Source organism: Rhinatrema bivittatum, chromosome 7, assembly GCF_901001135.1.
Source record: "Rhinatrema bivittatum chromosome 7, aRhiBiv1.1, whole genome shotgun sequence".
Taxonomy (NCBI): Eukaryota; Metazoa; Chordata; class Amphibia; order Gymnophiona; family Rhinatrematidae; genus Rhinatrema; species Rhinatrema bivittatum.
In genome coordinates this window covers 207,051,626-207,069,081 of record NC_042621.1, presented here as the reverse complement: position 1 = coordinate 207,069,081, position 17,456 = coordinate 207,051,626, and the positions used below count along the sequence as shown (strand labels likewise).

Sequence of the window (17,456 nt, the reverse complement as noted above, 5' to 3'; positions counted from 1 at the left end):
TCCGGTGGATGACCCATTTGTTGCCAGTGATCTGTTAAAGGGGCTCCTTCAATTTTATGTCTCAGTCGACTGGCGTGTTCTTGGAGCCTATTCTTAACCTTACGCATTGTCTTGCCAATGTATACCTTGTGGCAGGTGCACCAGAGTGCGTAAATCACTCTTGTTGAGTCGCAGGTGTAGAGACCTCTGTAGGTGTATTTCCTCCGTCCCGGGATGGTTAACTCCGTACCTTCATGCATAAACTGGCATGCACTGCATTTCCCGCATATTCTTTGACCTTTTTGTGTGTCTCGACTTTGAGTTTGTTCAGGTAGTAAATTGGAATGTACTATCAAATCCTTCAGATTTTGTGCTTTGGTAAGAGCGAATGTGGGTTTTTCTTTCAAATTCGGGTGAACTTGTAAAATGGACCAGTATTTTAATATACTTTTTTTTAACATGAACGTTTGTGGTGTGTGTGGTAACACACAAATTAATTTCTCACTATCAGTGCTGGTTTTGGGTTGAAGGAGCAGTTCTCTATTGGCCCATCTTGCTCGTTTGTATGCCTTTTTCACTATTGTTGCTGGATAGCCTCTCTGCAGAAATCTACTGGTCATATCCTCCGCTTGTATCTTAAATTCTTCGAGGGATGAGCACAATCTCCTCAACCTTAGAAATTGCCCTACTGGTAAGTTATTTCTGAGGTGATTAGGATGAAAAGATGAATAATGTAACAATGTATTTCTGTCCGTAGGCTTCCGGTATATGGTGAATTGAAATCCTTCCCCTGTAAGCATTATTTGAATGTCCAGAAACGGTATGCTGTTCTTGTGATATTGACTTGTGAAACGCAAATGTGGATTGCAGCTATTTAACCATTGTATGAAATGTTTCAGTTCCTCCTCTTCTCCTTGCCATATGACAAAGATGTCATCAATAAATCTTTTCCACAATTTAATATGACATTCAAAACTGTTTCGATATACCCACTGCTCCTCAAACTCTGACATATACAAATTGGCCAAGTCAGGGGCCATTGTGGCCCCCATGGCTGTACCTTTAATTTGTTTGTAGTACTTCCCTAAGAACATAAAATAATTCTCTTGTAGCGCAATGCTGGCCAGTTCTTGAATGAAGGCTACTGGAGTTCTCCGTCGTGTGCTGGTTGAGATTAACTTTGCCGTTATAACCTCTATGGCCTCACTTTGGGGTATGCTGGTATATAATGCCGTCACATCTATAGTCACTAAATATGTGAGTGCTGGTTCTGGTTGAAGATCTTGTAAAAGAGTCATTAAGTGTGCTGAATCCCGTATGTATGATGTTATCTGTGGGATATATTCGCGTAAGGATCTATCCACGAATTGAGAAAGTGGCTCTAAGAGCGACCCTTTGGAGGACACTATTGGACGTCCCGGTGGGGACTTAAGCGATTTGTGAATCTTTGGTACGGTGTAAAATACCGGACAGGTGGGGTATTTGACTTTCAAAAAACGGACCTCCTTCTCTGTAATCCAGTTCGCTTGTAGAGCTTGGTCTACTACACGGTCTATTCTCTGTTTAATTTCTTTGGTTGGATCCTCTGACAATGGTTGATAAAATTCAGTGTCATTGAGCTGTCGCTCTATTTCCAAAATATACTGTTGCCTACTTTGTATTACAATGGAGCCCCCCTTGTCAGCTGGTTTTACTACTATTTGCTGGTTATCTCGGATTTCTTTCAGCGCATGAATTTCTGCGCCCGATAAATTATTACTGCTGACTGATCGCTGGGAGACCTTTGAAAAACTGTCTCTGCGAACCATTTCCGCGAACGTGTAAATTACCGGGTCTATTGGACCTGGTGGTACCCAGGTGGAACGTGGTGTCAATATATCCTTCTGATGTTCTTGAGGGGCTGAATTTGCAAAAAACACTTTCAACCTTAATTGTCGAATGAATCTGTTCAAATATTTTTCACCTTCAAATGTTGAGTAACTGTTTACTGGTGCAAAGGACAGGCCTTTATTTAATAAAGTCAATTGAGCTTCTGTCAAAGGAGTAGTTGATATATTTATGACTGCCTCATGCGTGGTTAATCCTATTTGTTCTTGGCTTGTCTTGTTCGTCCGTATGGGCGTTTCGAGCCTTGGTTGTCTTTTTCTTTGATTCGTTTGTTGTCTTTGCAGGCACCAGCCTGTTCTAAAAAATGTGGATCTCTCTCTTCTACTTGTTGATCTCTAGTCTTCTCTGTGTGACGTCTGCTCGAACGTGCTTCTTCTCCAGAGGAGTCATCTGACGAACCCGCAAAAGTAACTTTGGGTTTCCTGTATCTGTGAGGTTGTGTCGACATCCATAGGTATACGTTACCTTTTTTGTAATCTTCTTCATCCCGGGTGAATTTTGTTAACTTGAATTGCTTTAATTCATCCCTAAAGGTGTCTATTTGGTCCTGCAACTCTTTAAAAGACTGTTGGTATTTGTCTTCTGGTTCTGCTTGGCGAATTTCTTCTAGAGTTTTTTCAATCTCTTCTTTCACTTGGACAGCAGTTGTTTGTGCTTTCTCAATAATGAGGATCATTAGATCCAACGAGCACTTGTTGAGGATCTTATTCCAATTCTGCAGAAATTCGGGGTCTTCTCCGTATAGCCTTGGTTCCTTCTGAATTCTCAAACCACGTGGTATTCTTTGGACTCGGCAGTACTCAATTAAAGTACCGGCATGTAATTCTGTTCTAATTAATTTTTTGTTTGATGCCGTGACTGAGTTCCACTGATCCGGTTTTTGGCCATCTTGTGTAGTAAATATTGAAGGTGCTGTCAAAAGCGCCTGTAGTCTGGCTTCCGAGAAGGACAATGTATTGTCCCAGGCAGTAATAGAGGTAGTCATAACTGAGGTTATTTACAGTCCAGTATTCACTAGTCACTAACCAACCTCTTTCCCTTCTCAAAAATACTCCAACTTGACCATGCAAGGGAATGTTTGCTCGGTGGTGATCTTGTACGGGGGTTATTCAATGAGGGTAACCGATTTGCAGTTATCCTCTCATGAACCTCCGTCTATTATTCTTTTATTAAGTTGAACAATATCTCACGAACTTTTTTTAATTTTTCAATTTTTCTAAAAATCCCTTCTCCCCTGCTGCTTTTCCGCCACCACTAATGTCTTGTTTCATACTTATCGGGACGTCGCCTCTGCAGTGTTTCATGGGTGCGGGGCTGCTTGTCCGACACGGGCCATGTTTCGGCACGATGTGCCTGCTTCAGGGACTATGGGAGAGCGCTGTGTCCGATACTGGGTTCACAGCATGTAGGGAAACCTTTAATATATACAAGGGTTAATCCTAAACAGCAAAACCTTCTGCATACTTTATCTCATATTCAATAATAATGCTTGAATTAAGACCCACCTTGCCATTGAAAACTTACTTGTATGTAGCTTCTTTCTGTCTCACGGGCGACGCCTATTATGCTTGTCTGGGCGTCGGAACTGTTCTGACTCTTTATATATACCTGCCTGGAAGACCTACCTCCTCCTCTTTTTCAGACCGAGGCTGTCTCAGATGTGTGCTAATTCACCTAATAATGTTATGGGCCGTAGCGGACCTGACAGGGAACTATGTCTGCGGGGTATTGGGTTTCTACCTCATAAGGCGGACCTGGTGGGGAACTAGTGCTCGACACGTCCGCTATTGCTGCGTTCGATTTTTTCTATTTGAGGGCGGCGTCAATTAGACTGTGGGCGTTTTCCGGGCGGGGCTAGCTTCTTATGATAGTTGCAAATTTAATGAAGGGCGTTTTTCGGGGCGGGGCTGACAGCCGCGCCTATCTGAAAATTAATAACTTTCCCATGTTTCTTACTGATCTGCCTATTTTTTAAAAAATTGATCCCAACAATTATTCAATTTATAATGCTACTTTAACACTCTCGACGGTCCGTCGTGCAATTCATGGTGGTAGTGCTCGATCTTTCCAATGTTTCACTTGCCGGTGCCAACAGACCCGCACACAACCTGCTTATAGTGAATCTTGTATTTCTTGGTGGACGGCGGACCTAGTTGTGAACTAGTTCTTGCCACGTCCGCTGAAACTGCTAAGGCTTTCTTCTCTTTTGTCTTTATTGTCAATTTCTACTGTGGTGTTAAATAGTTGCAATTTTGATAAAGGGCGTTTTTCGGGGCGGGGCTGACAGCCGCGCTTGTCTGAAAATTAATAACTTTCCCTTGTCTCTTAATAATCTGCCTCTTTAAAAAGTTAATTTTAAAAATTGTTGAATTTATGCGATGTTTCACTTGCCGGTGCCAGCAGACCCGCCCACTGCTTATGTATTCCTTGTTGAGAGGCGGACCTGGTTATGAAGTAGTTCTTGCTACGTCCGCTTGAACTGCTAAGGCTCATTTCTTTTTATCTTTGTTTACTGGGGGCATCTTCAATCGGGCTGGGGGGCGCCGTCCTGGTTATGAAGTGGTTCTTGCTACGTCCGCTTGAACTGCTAAGGCTCATTTCTTTTTATCTTTATTTACTAGGGTCATGTTCAATCAGGCTGGGGGGCGCCGTCCTATGAACTAGCTATTTTCCTAGTGTGTGATAGGCTACTGTCCTTTTCTGGGTTATTGTTAAACCCTTAGCGTCCTCATTCTTTGAGATTGATATCCGGCTGATTTCACCAAAATACTGTCCAGTCGATTTCTCGATTAAGCCCATTCGGGGCCACTGTACCCCATGTGTATATATACTTCTGTTCCATCTGTGTTAGCTTTGTGTTCAGGTCACCTCCCCTCGGATGTTCCTGTAGTTGAAAGAGGACCGCCGCTTTAAACTCTTCCGGTGGATGACCCATTTGTTGCCAGTGATCTGTTAAAGGGGCTCCTTCAATTTTATGTCTCAGTCGACTGGCGTGTTCTTGGAGCCTATTCTTAACCTTACGCATTGTCTTGCCAATGTATACCTTGTGGCAGGTGCACCAGAGTGCGTAAATCACTCTTGTTGAGTCGCAGGTGTAGAGACCTCTGTAGGTGTATTTCCTCCGTCCCGGGATGGTTAACTCCGTACCTTCATGCATAAACTGGCATGCACTGCATTTCCCGCATATTCTTTGACCTTTTTGTGTGTCTCGACTTTGAGTTTGTTCAGGTAGTAAATTGGAATGTACTATCAAATCCTTCAGATTTTGTGCTTTGGTAAGAGCGAATGTGGGTTTTTCTTTCAAATTCGGGTGAACTTGTAAAATGGACCAGTATTTTAATATACTTTTTTTTAACATGAACGTTTGTGGTGTGTGTGGTAACACACAAATTAATTTCTCACTATCAGTGCTGGTTTTGGGTTGAAGGAGCAGTTCTCTATTGGCCCATCTTGCTCGTTTGTATGCCTTTTTCACTATTGTTGCTGGATAGCCTCTCTGCAGAAATCTACTGGTCATATCCTCCGCTTGTATCTTAAATTCTTCGAGGGATGAGCACAATCTCCTCAACCTTAGAAATTGCCCTACTGGTAAGTTATTTCTGAGGTGATTAGGATGAAAAGATGAATAATGTAACAATGTATTTCTGTCCGTAGGCTTCCGGTATATGGTGAATTGAAATCCTTCCCCTGTAAGCATTATTTGAATGTCCAGAAACGGTATGCTGTTCTTGTGATATTGACTTGTGAAACGCAAATGTGGATTGCAGCTATTTAACCATTGTATGAAATGTTTCAGTTCCTCCTCTTCTCCTTGCCATATGACAAAGATGTCATCAATAAATCTTTTCCACAATTTAATATGACATTCAAAACTGTTTCGATATACCCACTGCTCCTCAAACTCTGACATATACAAATTGGCCAAGTCAGGGGCCATTGTGGCCTTGCGTTTCACAAGTCAATATCACAAGAACAGCATACCGTTTCTGGACATTCAAATAATGCTTACAGGGGAAGGATTTCAATTCACCATATACCGGAAGCCTACGGACAGAAATACATTGTTACATTATTCATCTTTTCATCCTAATCACCTCAGAAATAACTTACCAGTAGGGCAATTTCTAAGGTTGAGGAGATTGTGCTCATCCCTCGAAGAATTTAAGATACAAGCGGAGGATATGACCAGTAGATTTCTGCAGAGAGGCTATCCAGCAACAATAGTGAAAAAGGCATACAAACGAGCAAGATGGGCCAATAGAGAACTGCTCCTTCAACCCAAAACCAGCACTGATAGTGAGAAATTAATTTGTGTGTTACCACACACACCACAAACGTTCATGTTAAAAAAAAGTATATTAAAATACTGGTCCATTTTACAAGTTCACCCGAATTTGAAAGAAAAACCCACATTCGCTCTTACCAAAGCACAAAATCTGAAGGATTTGATAGTACATTCCAATTTACTACCTGAACAAACTCAAAGTCGAGACACACAAAAAGGTCAAAGAATATGCGGGAAATGCAGTGCATGCCAGTTTATGCATGAAGGTACGGAGTTAACCATCCCGGGACGGAGGAAATACACCTACAGAGGTCTCTACACCTGCGACTCAACAAGAGTGATTTACGCACTCTGGTGCACCTGCCACAAGGTATACATTGGCAAGACAATGCGTAAGGTTAAGAATAGGCTCCAAGAACACGCCAGTCGACTGAGACATAAAATTGAAGGAGCCCCTTTAACAGATCACTGGCAACAAATGGGTCATCCACCGGAAGAGTTTAAAGCGGCGGTCCTCTTTCAATTACAGGAACATCCGAGGGGAGGTGACCTGAACACAAAGCTAACACAGATGGAACAGAAGTATATATACACATGGGGTACAGTGGCCCCGAATGGGCTTAATCGAGAAATCGACTGGACAGTATTTTGGTGAAATCAGCCGGATATCAATCTCAAAGAATGAGGACGCTAAGGGTTTAACAATAACCCAGAAAAGGACAGTAGCCTATCACACACTAGGAAAATAGCTAGTTCATAGGACGGCGCCCCCCAGCCTGATTGAACATGACCCTAGTAAATAAAGATAAAAAGAAATGAGCCTTAGCAGTTCAAGCGGACGTAGCAAGAACCACTTCATAACCAGGACGGCGCCCCCCAGCCCGATTGAAGATGCCCCCAGTAAACAAAGATAAAAAGAAATGAGCCTTAGCAGTTCAAGCGGACGTAGCAAGAACTACTTCATAACCAGGTCCGCCTCTCAACAAGGAATACATAAGCAGTGGGCGGGTCTGCTGGCACCGGCAAGTGAAACATCGCATAAATTCAACAATTTTTTAAAATTAACTTTTTAAAGAGGCAGATTATTAAGAGACAAGGGAAAGTTATTAATTTTCAGACAAGCGCGGCTGTCAGCCCCGCCCCGAAAAACGCCCTTTATCAAAATTGCAACTATTTAACACCACAGTAGAAATTGACAATAAAGACAAAAGAGAAGAAAGCCTTAGCAGTTTCAGCGGACGTGGCAAGAACTAGTTCACAACTAGGTCCGCCGTCCACCAAGAAATACAAGATTCACTATAAGCAGGTTGTGTGCGGGTCTGTTGGCACCGGCAAGTGAAACATTGGAAAGATCGAGCACTACCACCATGAATTGCACGACGGACCGTCGAGAGTGTTAAAGTAGCATTATAAATTGAATAATTGTTGGGATCAATTTTTTAAAAAATAGGCAGATCAGTAAGAAACATGGGAAAGTTATTAATTTTCAGATAGGCGCGGCTGTCAGCCCCGCCCCGAAAAACGCCCTTCATTAAATTTGCAACTATCATAAGAAGCTAGCCCCGCCCGGAAAACGCCCCACAGTCTAATTGACGCCGCCCTCAAATAGAAAAAATCGAACGCAGCAATAGCGGACGTGTCGAGCACTAGTTCCCCACCAGGTCCGCCTTATGAGGTAGAAACCCAATACCCCGCAGACATAGTTCCCTGTCAGGTCCGCTACGGCCCATAACATTATTAGGTGAATTAGCACACATCTGAGACAGCCTCGGTCTGAAAAAGAGGAGGAGGTAGGTCTTCCAGGCAGGTATATATAAAGAGTCAGAACAGTTCCGACGCCCAGACAAGCATAATAGGCGTCGCCCGTGAGACAGAAAGAAGCTACATACAAGTAAGTTTTCAATGGCAAGGTGGGTCTTAATTCAAGCATTATTATTGAATATGAGATAAAGTATGCAGAAGGTTTTGCTGTTTAGGATTAACCCTTGTATATATTAAAGGTTTCCCTACATGCTGTGAACCCAGTATCGGACACAGCGCTCTCCCATAGTCCCTGAAGCAGGCACATCGTGCCGAAACATGGCCCGTGTCGGACAAGCAGCCCCGCACCCATGAAACACTGCAGAGGCGACGTCCCGATAAGTATGAAACAAGACATTAGTGGTGGCGGAAAAGCAGCAGGGGAGAAGGGATTTTTAGAAAAATTGAAAAATTAAAAAAAGTTCGTGAGATATTGTTCAACTTAATAAAAGAATAATAGACGGAGGTTCATGAGAGGATAACTGCAAATCGGTTACCCTCATTGAATAACCCCCGTACAAGATCACCACCGAGCAAACATTCCCTTGCATGGTCAAGTTGGAGTATTTTTGAGAAGGGAAAGAGGTTGGTTAGTGACTGATGCAATTAATAGCAGTGGCTATTCCCTAAGTAAAATTGATTAATAGCCATTAATGGACTTCTCCTCCAAGAACTTATCCAAACCTTTTTTGAACCCAGCTACACTAACTGCACTAACCACATCCTCTGGCAACAAATTCCAGAGTTTTATTGCGCAATACTTTGTATATGGGGTTACCACAGAAGTTAGTAAGAGAGAGTACTATAATTGGTTATGAATGGTGCAGCAAGTTTAATTATGGGAACCCACCCTCATGAGCATAACTCCAATCTGGCACCAATTACACTGGTTGCCAGTGAGTGATAGAATTAATTAGTTTGACAATATATTGATACTCAAATTTTACATTTGTTGTAACACAATCTTTTAAAGGAACCACATTTTAAGGATTAGAAATATCAGGTAATAGTTTTAATTAATGTATATTTATGTCTGATTGAATTATGTATGTTTTATTTGTAAACCGCCTAGATGGATAGTCCTCTACCCTTTGTGCGGTATATAAAACTTTTTAAATAAATAAAATAAAATAAAGGTAATGCGAAATAGAGCCTTTTCTATTAAAGGCCCTAAGATGTGGAATACAATTTCTAGTGATTTGAGGTACTTGAGACTTGGATTGGCCACTGTTGGAAACAGGATACTCTGCTTGATGGACCCTTTGGTCTGACCCAGAATGGCATATTTTATGTTCTTATGTTCTGAAATGGAAGATTTAAATTTTTTTAGGAAAACTTTGTAAAGAAACTTATGGGGTATAATATAAAAAGTTTTTAAATACTGTTAAATATTTGTGGTATGATAAAAGTTAATGTATTTTTTAACCGTAAGTCACAGACCAACAATGTTGCATATTGTGGATTATAAATATAACAAACAAACAAATAAATCTCACTACTGTGGAACAGTGTTTGGTTTAGTACACATCCTTCGACAACACGTTGCATTACTCAGGGTATTTGGGCAGGGATAACAGCATTAATGGTGAAAGTAGACATAGCCAGCTTTTCAGCTGTTGCCGTGTACTGGAAATCTTCTCCTTACTGAGCTTTCAATTTGAGGGGCTTATTGCATGCCAATGCATGCCAATGGGATTCTCAGTTGCATGCATATATTTTGAGATATTTAGCACTTTCTTTTATTAGGTTACAAGGCAGGACACCAACTTGACATCTATGGTGCATAGAGATGTGCATCAGGTGCCCGATTGTTTTTGTTTTTGGGTTCGTGTGGCCGCGGCAAATGAGATTTTCCCGTGGATTGGGGTTCTTTTTCATCAAAAATTGTTTTTTGGCTTTGTGTGTACTAATGGGGTTAGCGCCCTAATGCCCATTAGTGCCACTAACAAAAATAACAAAAAACAAAAAATAACAAAAATTAACGTTTTTTTGTTAGTGCGCTCTAATGGGAGTTAACATGCACTAATGGGAGTTAGTGTGAGTTAAACCCCATTGGTGTGCACTATGCCAAAAAACAATTTTTGAATGAAAATTTGGGGAAAATACAATTGTTTTATCAGTTTCCCGATCCATGACAATTTAGGAAATATTGTACGAATTTCCTAATCATCAAAAAACGATTGCACATCCCTAATGGTGCATTACTCATATGACTTCTGTTTGTTGGCAAAGGGGATATGTCAAACTGCAAGCAGCTACACAACACTATCTGTTAATTATCTTACCACTTTGGTGTCCCAGTGGCAGAGGCCCTGCAACTATCATCACTTTCTTTGCAGTCGAATTGGACTCCATACTTATAGTATCCGAGTTCCTTGCACATAAGCTGACAAAGTTGTCTGAACTGAGTTCCTCAATGCTTTTGGCAAGTCATGCTGCAACATATGAGAACTCTAATGGGAAGTCAAACCTATGGGTAGATTGTTCATGCACAACTTGATTAAGGCAACTATTGGCCTTACCACCACTTAGACAATTAGAAAATGTGCAGTTCCTAATGTGTTCCCTGAGCAATGCAGCTTTAATCCTAATCTGCTCAATCTACTCTCCAGTCACAAAAATAGCAGGTGTAAATCTAGTTGTAAAAATATTGTCTGGCTACATTCAAGCAAATTTTCAGGCACAAATCTAGCCAGTTAAATTAGTATGACAATTTTGCTCAATATAACTAGATAAAATTACTTAGGGCCTCATTTTACCTACTAACTCGGGGTGGGGATTAGGTATGAGTGTCGGGGGTTGGGGGCCACTTTTGCATTCCACATGAGACCTACTGACAGAACAGTGGTCTCTAGTGCAGATTTGCTGGCCGTCGGAGTGAGGACGCTCACACCAAGAAGTGGTTTGGCCAACGTTCTCTCCACCTAGCTTGATGGACACTCTACCTGGGCAACAACATGCTAGGTGGAGAAAATGTTGGCCAAATCTCCGCTTGGAGTGAGCGTCCTCACTCCGACGGCCAGCAAATCTGCACTAGAGACCACTGTTCTGTCAGTAGGTCTCATGTGGAATGCAAAAGTGGCCCCCAACCCCCGACAACTCATACCTAATCCCCACCCCGAGTTAGTAGGTAGCCCTCCCATAGGGATTCAAATACCTATGTAGGGCCATAGGCACTATAGTAGGCGCTCTCTCTCTCTCTCTCTCTCGTCTCTCTCTCTCTCTCTCTACTGTATATCTCTCTCTATCCTCTCTCTCTCGCTTCTCTATATATAGATCTATCTCTCTCTCTCTTACTCTCTCTCTTCGCTCTAGCTCCGCTCTCTGCTCTCTCTCAACAGGCTGTCTGGGACTATCTCCAAAACGTGCCAAATATCGTGCACCGCGATACATGAAACTGGCAAATATCGTGCACCGCGATAAGGGGGGGGGGGGGCTTGGTTAGGGCTAGGGGGGGGGGGTAGGTTAGGGGAATGGGAAGGGAGGTTAGTGTAGGGGGTTGGGAAGTTCCCTTCCAGTCCGCTTCGAAATTGGAGTGGACTGGGAGGGAACTGAGGAAGGTTGCGGGCCTCAGCGCGCACAGGATGTACAAGTGTGCATCCCCTTGCATGCGCCGACCCCCAATTTTATAACATACGCACACCTGCACATGCATGTTATAAAATCGGGCATCCATGTGTGTGCACCGGGTAGCGCACGCATATGGACACACGCACATATTCTTTTAAAATCTACCCCTAAATAAACACAGATTTTAAGAAAAAAGTATGTTTAAAATAGCACTGATGTGATCTTAATCTGTTAAAAGTAATTAAAACCAGTAAACTGAACCAGCAGGAAAGAGCAGACAATTTCACAACTTAGACTGTTAATTAACAAATGAACATTATTTTAACCTATTGCTCAGCTCTTGCTTTCAGGCTCAAGTTATTCAAAAAAGGGCTGATTTTTCCCATTTAGCAGTTGATAAGGAAGTTTAGTGAATAGCTATTCAGCTAAATTGTAAATTAAAATTCTGGATTTGAAAACAGCAGACTCAAACAGCCAAATGAGCAAATAATGAACTGTGGCAGAGGCACCAGGCAAAGAAAGAATCTGACAGACAGCCCAGGAACAGAGACAAACCTGCCTCATTAAAGTTAAGATAAACATAAAGAAAAAGAGATTTTCAGAAGAAGGAATTGAATCTCAACCCCTATTCTGTCTATAACCACACCCTGAAAACTACAAAAAGAACATTTTGAAAAGGGAATGGAGGAAGTACCAAGAAGGAGAAGTGAGAAGCGAAACTATCCTGAGGCCTTAAAGGAACCAACAGAAAGCAGAGGAACTGGCCTAGAAGGTATTTACAGGAGGAGAATAGATGGTACCGGACCTTATGTTCAAAACGGCTCCAGAAGGCAGATGGAATGTTCCTTCAAATGAACATATAAGTCATTTGAGGCTGTCTGGTTTCCAGGCCACAGACAGCATTATCAGCCTCACTGTGGCATGCATGAACCTCATTATGCCTTTTTAAAAATGCACAGACCCTGGTATCAGTGCAAACTAAGGGTAAAAAGATAAAAATGCTTGCCCACACTTCAGTTATCACAATACATCTTTTAAATATTCTCTGAAACACTAACCTACATTGGCTTCAGAGTGTTGGTTCAATATTGTTGAAAGATATAGAACAAACATGAAATCTGTCAAGTCACATCAAAACAAGTGTGTATTACATGGTGTATTTTTGTGGTAACCTGCAAAAGAAAGTCAGCAAATCCATGCATAAGTTACACCAATTTTCTAAGGGGTAGATTTTATAATTTTGTGCGAGCTCGTACTTTTGTTCGCGCACCAGGCGCGAACAAGAGTACACGGGATTTCAATAGATACGCGCATAGCCGCGTGTATCCATTAAAATCCGGGATCGGCGCGCGCAAGGCTGCCGATTTTGAGCAGCCTGCGCGTGCCGAGCCGCGCAGCTTGTCTCCGTTCCCTCCGAGGCCGCTCTGAAATCGGAGTGGCCTCGGAGGGAACTTTCTTTCACCCTCCCCTCACCTTCCCCTCCCTTCCCCTACCTAACCCACCCCCTCGGCCCTATCTAAACCACCCCCCCTACCTTTATCGCCGGATTTACGCCTGCCGGAGGCAGATGTAAACCTGTGCGCGCCAGTGGACTGCTGGCGCGCCATCACCCGACCCCGGGGCTGTTCCGGAGGGCGCAGCCATGCCCCCGGAATGCCCCGGGCCGAAACCACGCCCGCGGCGCTGCCCCGAAACGTCGCGCCACCCGCACCACGCCCCGAAACGCCGCATCACGATCACCACGCCCCTGCCACGCCCCCGGCACGCCTCTCCATGCAAGCCCCGGGATGTATGCGTGTCCCGGGGCTTGCGCGCGCCACCGAGCCTATGCAAAATAGGCTCGGCGCGCGCAGGGGGGGTTGGGGTAGGTTTTTGGGGGGTGAGAGATGGTAGGTGAGATATGTGTGAGCAAGTAGAATCAGTGAGTTTGGGACACTGCAGAATTTCAAATCAAGTAAACAAATATATATTTCACTTTTATAAACACTAATGCTGTGGTATGCTGCAGAGAGAGTGCATCTGCCTTTTTAAAAGCAGCGAGAAACAGTTCCAAAACTGCACCTTTAATAGCTTCATTCCTGACACATTGTTCATATTCCATTTCAAAGAATACAAAGTGGCATGTTATAGCTCCCATGATTTTCCATGGCAGGAAAAGAAATATGTCATAAACAGAAGAAAATCAATCAAACAACTTAAAATGAAAATGAAAAAGTGTAGTAGTTTTAGTAGTTGTACAAATTAAAAAGATATACATTTTACTTTAGGATCAAAACATGGTTTAAAAGCATCAAATATTTGAAAAATGGGGAAAGCTGTAATTAACAGTCCAGCCTATTAACTAAAAAACAAAACAAAACATATAACCAAGAAAATAGGCTGGGCTGATGATCACATCCATTGCATCTAGTGACCCTTTTCTGAGTGGTTAGAGTGTTTAAATATTTACAAATATATTACACACCATATATGCTTTTATTTGTCAAGGTGCAGGTTCCAGAAAACAATTAAATGCCACATAAGTGAGTGTGATTAACCCTTAGTGGCCAAAGTCAAGGGTTAGGGACATCTATAGTGCCTAAATATCCCACACACCTCAAATGTTTCTACTAGCTATGCAAAATAGATTTGTCTGCCCCAAAGATCTCTTGAAGTAACCTTTGTATAGCAAAACTCAAATGTCTGATGCTATTCACTAAGTGGAGGTCCAAAATGATGGAAGTGAAAATAAGATCAAAATGAAGATTGCTTTGAAAAAAAAGAACAGACAGGAGATGCATATAAATGTAACTTCAGTTTTCTCAGATGTTGATATAATGGCTAAATATTGGCACTGCTGGAAAGAAAACAAAGTGGATGTTTTTGATATGTATGAGATATATATAATTTCTTCTTTTTGTAAGCCACTATGATTTCTTGCTGAAAGGCATTACACCAGGAACAATAAAACTAAAATAACTACATAACTGATAGAAGGCAAGTATGGGACCATCGCAGAGAATCAGAGTATGCAAAATATTGCTGGACAGCTTTTATACTCATTGGACATAAATTTACTGCATGAGAAGTAAAGTTCATAAACCATTCCAGCTAACATACCAGATATTAGTCAGCATGAAATGCCTGTCAGTCAGTCAAGATGAAATTTCACTAAGCTTTGAGATAAAATCTGAACAGAATGTGGAGTTTGATTTTAAGCCATCTAAAGCACAACCCTGAGGAGTATACTGTTTCATAAACATATCTGTTCATGACTTGTACATTTTCCAGTCATCTTTTTAAAAGTTTTGGTAATATAACAGCAACAACTTCCCATGGACAGTATATTTATTATCCTATCCATCTAACAGTAGGCCTTCATCATAGAAATTGTCCAGATTGGTACTCCTGGCCCTTGGTAATAATTGCTTACATATTAAGTCCTGTCAGGATTTAATGTCATTTCAGTAATTAAAACCTGATCATATGTTATGCACTGACCTAGTACCAGCGACCATTTTCAGTAAGGAAACAGTCATTAGTACTTAAAAGAGATTGTGGTAATGGTATGGTGTTGACTCATATCATAAAGATGCTAAGCAACATCTACTGAATATTCTGTATCATTCAGAGGGTTTGCCTGTCCATTTTATTTACTAACTAATCCTAGTACTACACATCAATATATACACAGAATGCACTTCAGAAAAACATTTAAATAATCAATATTTTATTTTATATAACTCTACAAATGTTTTGTTTTCCATTCTGATACCAGACTGAATTACTAATTAGAACTTTAAGAAAAACATGCATCTTTCAGCCCAGAATTTTTGTAAGTTTTCAGCCATTTTTGAATGCTTCACCCCCCCCCCCCCAAACACATTAATCACTAGTATGATCACTTACCATCCTGTGAGTTATCATAATTCTAACATAAGTCTAACATAATATGACATTTTCTTGATCATAAAGATTTTACATACAGTGCGAATCAATGAACTTCTCTTCATGGACCATGAAATCTCCATGTAGACCCAATCCAAAGTTCTTAAACACTGAATCAAAACAATTCATAAGTTCCAAAATCGCAGTTCTTATCATTAAGTAGGTAGAATGCATTTTACATACAGGTTCTCATGTTCGTTTCACCTAGCCTTGTTTTTTGTCCTCTCATGTATGCTACAATTGTCAGTATTATGAAGAATGCTATCAGTTTTGAACTCTGTTTCCTCATAGGGTTCTCTCATGGATTGTATGGCAAACCTCTTCAAAGAAGGGCCTTTTGTGTTTAAGAGGCAATACTATAGAAACAGTTTCTCAAAAGCCAAGTACTGTTGACACCATATGAAGAATGCCTAGAAAATCCTAACAAATATAACCAGCTAGGACTCATGAAATCTAGCTGAAGCACCATAAATCTGAAATCCTGCTGATCTAGCACCTTGGTAACGTACTTATTGTGCTTAATGCTCTCCAAAACTTTCTTTTAAACTATGTGTAGTATATTTAACAGTCTATAAACTTATAAATTATATTAAACTGCTTCCAAAATAAACCTATGTTAAGGGTAGCATTTTAACAACAGCCTTTTCTACCTTCTTACTTGATTTCATCACATTGTTCATACACATAACAGCAGCACATTGAGCACTTTTTTTTTAAAGATTAACATCAGCACAGCTCAACTGTTATTTTGGATTATTCAGTGCTTGTCCCTACTAATATAGTTCACATACAGTATTGACAAAATCCCAGTCTTCCAGCAAATATTTAAACACAGAGGAAGAGGCCACTGATGATTGATACTGGTCTATGTTGTGCAAATTACTGTTCATGTTCCTGTATTTCCAAACCCAGAGTCCTACATACGGCACTACCTGAGTCACCTCTCCCACTGGTATGAAAAAAACGTAGAAAATTAACCCTTGTGCAGGACTCTTGAATTTCATATTCTTAATCCGCTCCACAAATTACATATGCAGAAAGAACACCTACCAAAACCTTTGCTCCTTTTTATTATTATATATTTGGACTAAGCTAATAAGAAGGTTCAATATGTAAGTGGATACATTGTTATATATTGGGAGCACTGCAAGGTGATTTGCTAGCACATCAAATACTTTTAGATTCTATAACCCCAGATTAAACAGAATAAATATTATGGAGGTACCCCATCCAGATCACCTATCACAGCACTGAGATCTCTGAATGAAGCTGAAGGGGGCCCCTCCACCAGCCTGCATTCTATTCTGTAGTTAGCAGCATCAATGAATTAAGCTTTTAAGTGATGAAATCAGAAGCTGCAATTTTTCCTTGCAGAAGGAAACCAGATCTCAGGGAAAGCACATGTGAGATTGAAAACATATCCAGCAGCATTCTACCTCCAATATAAATAAGAGAGGAAATGAAATGTAATAGCAGCCTCTCTACTGCGCTATTACAAGAGCAGAATACTAACTTGTTCATTTATTTCCCTGATTACTGTATGCAGATACTACAAATGGTCTGGCGTTTTACCAATTTGCTTCAACTCAACTCTTCAAAAGCAATTTCAAATACTAAAATGATGTTTTTAACACTGAAGGGCTTTGTCCAGTGCAGATTATTAGGCTGTTTTAATCACTCCATATAATTTCATTTATTAACTTCTGTTTAATAGTAAGTATCAGCAATGTATTATACTAAATTTGATACATACTAAATATTTTTTTCAGGCTGCCCTAGTTCATTTTTGACCATGAGTTTTTAATTTCCACCCTATTAAGAAATATGGCCAAAAAATTATATTTTCTTTAAAAATGCATAAAGTGGGAAAGTGGCTAATTAACTCTATGTCAGTGATATGTAAAGTACAGGGAATAGAAATAGTTTTTTGTTTTGTTTTGTACATCGATAGCAAAAATCCTTCATGAATTGTAACCCCCAACAATGTAATGCATGTATGAAAAAAATA

General features: G+C 40.9%; 1 long non-coding RNA gene across 1 annotated transcript in view; it reads right to left on the bottom strand.

The window, feature by feature from the left end:
* The window catches only part of LOC115095709, a 350,693-nt gene that overhangs the window by 331,633 nt on the left and 1,604 nt on the right, over positions 1-17,456 (bottom strand). The gene's annotated exons all lie outside the window — the stretch shown is intronic.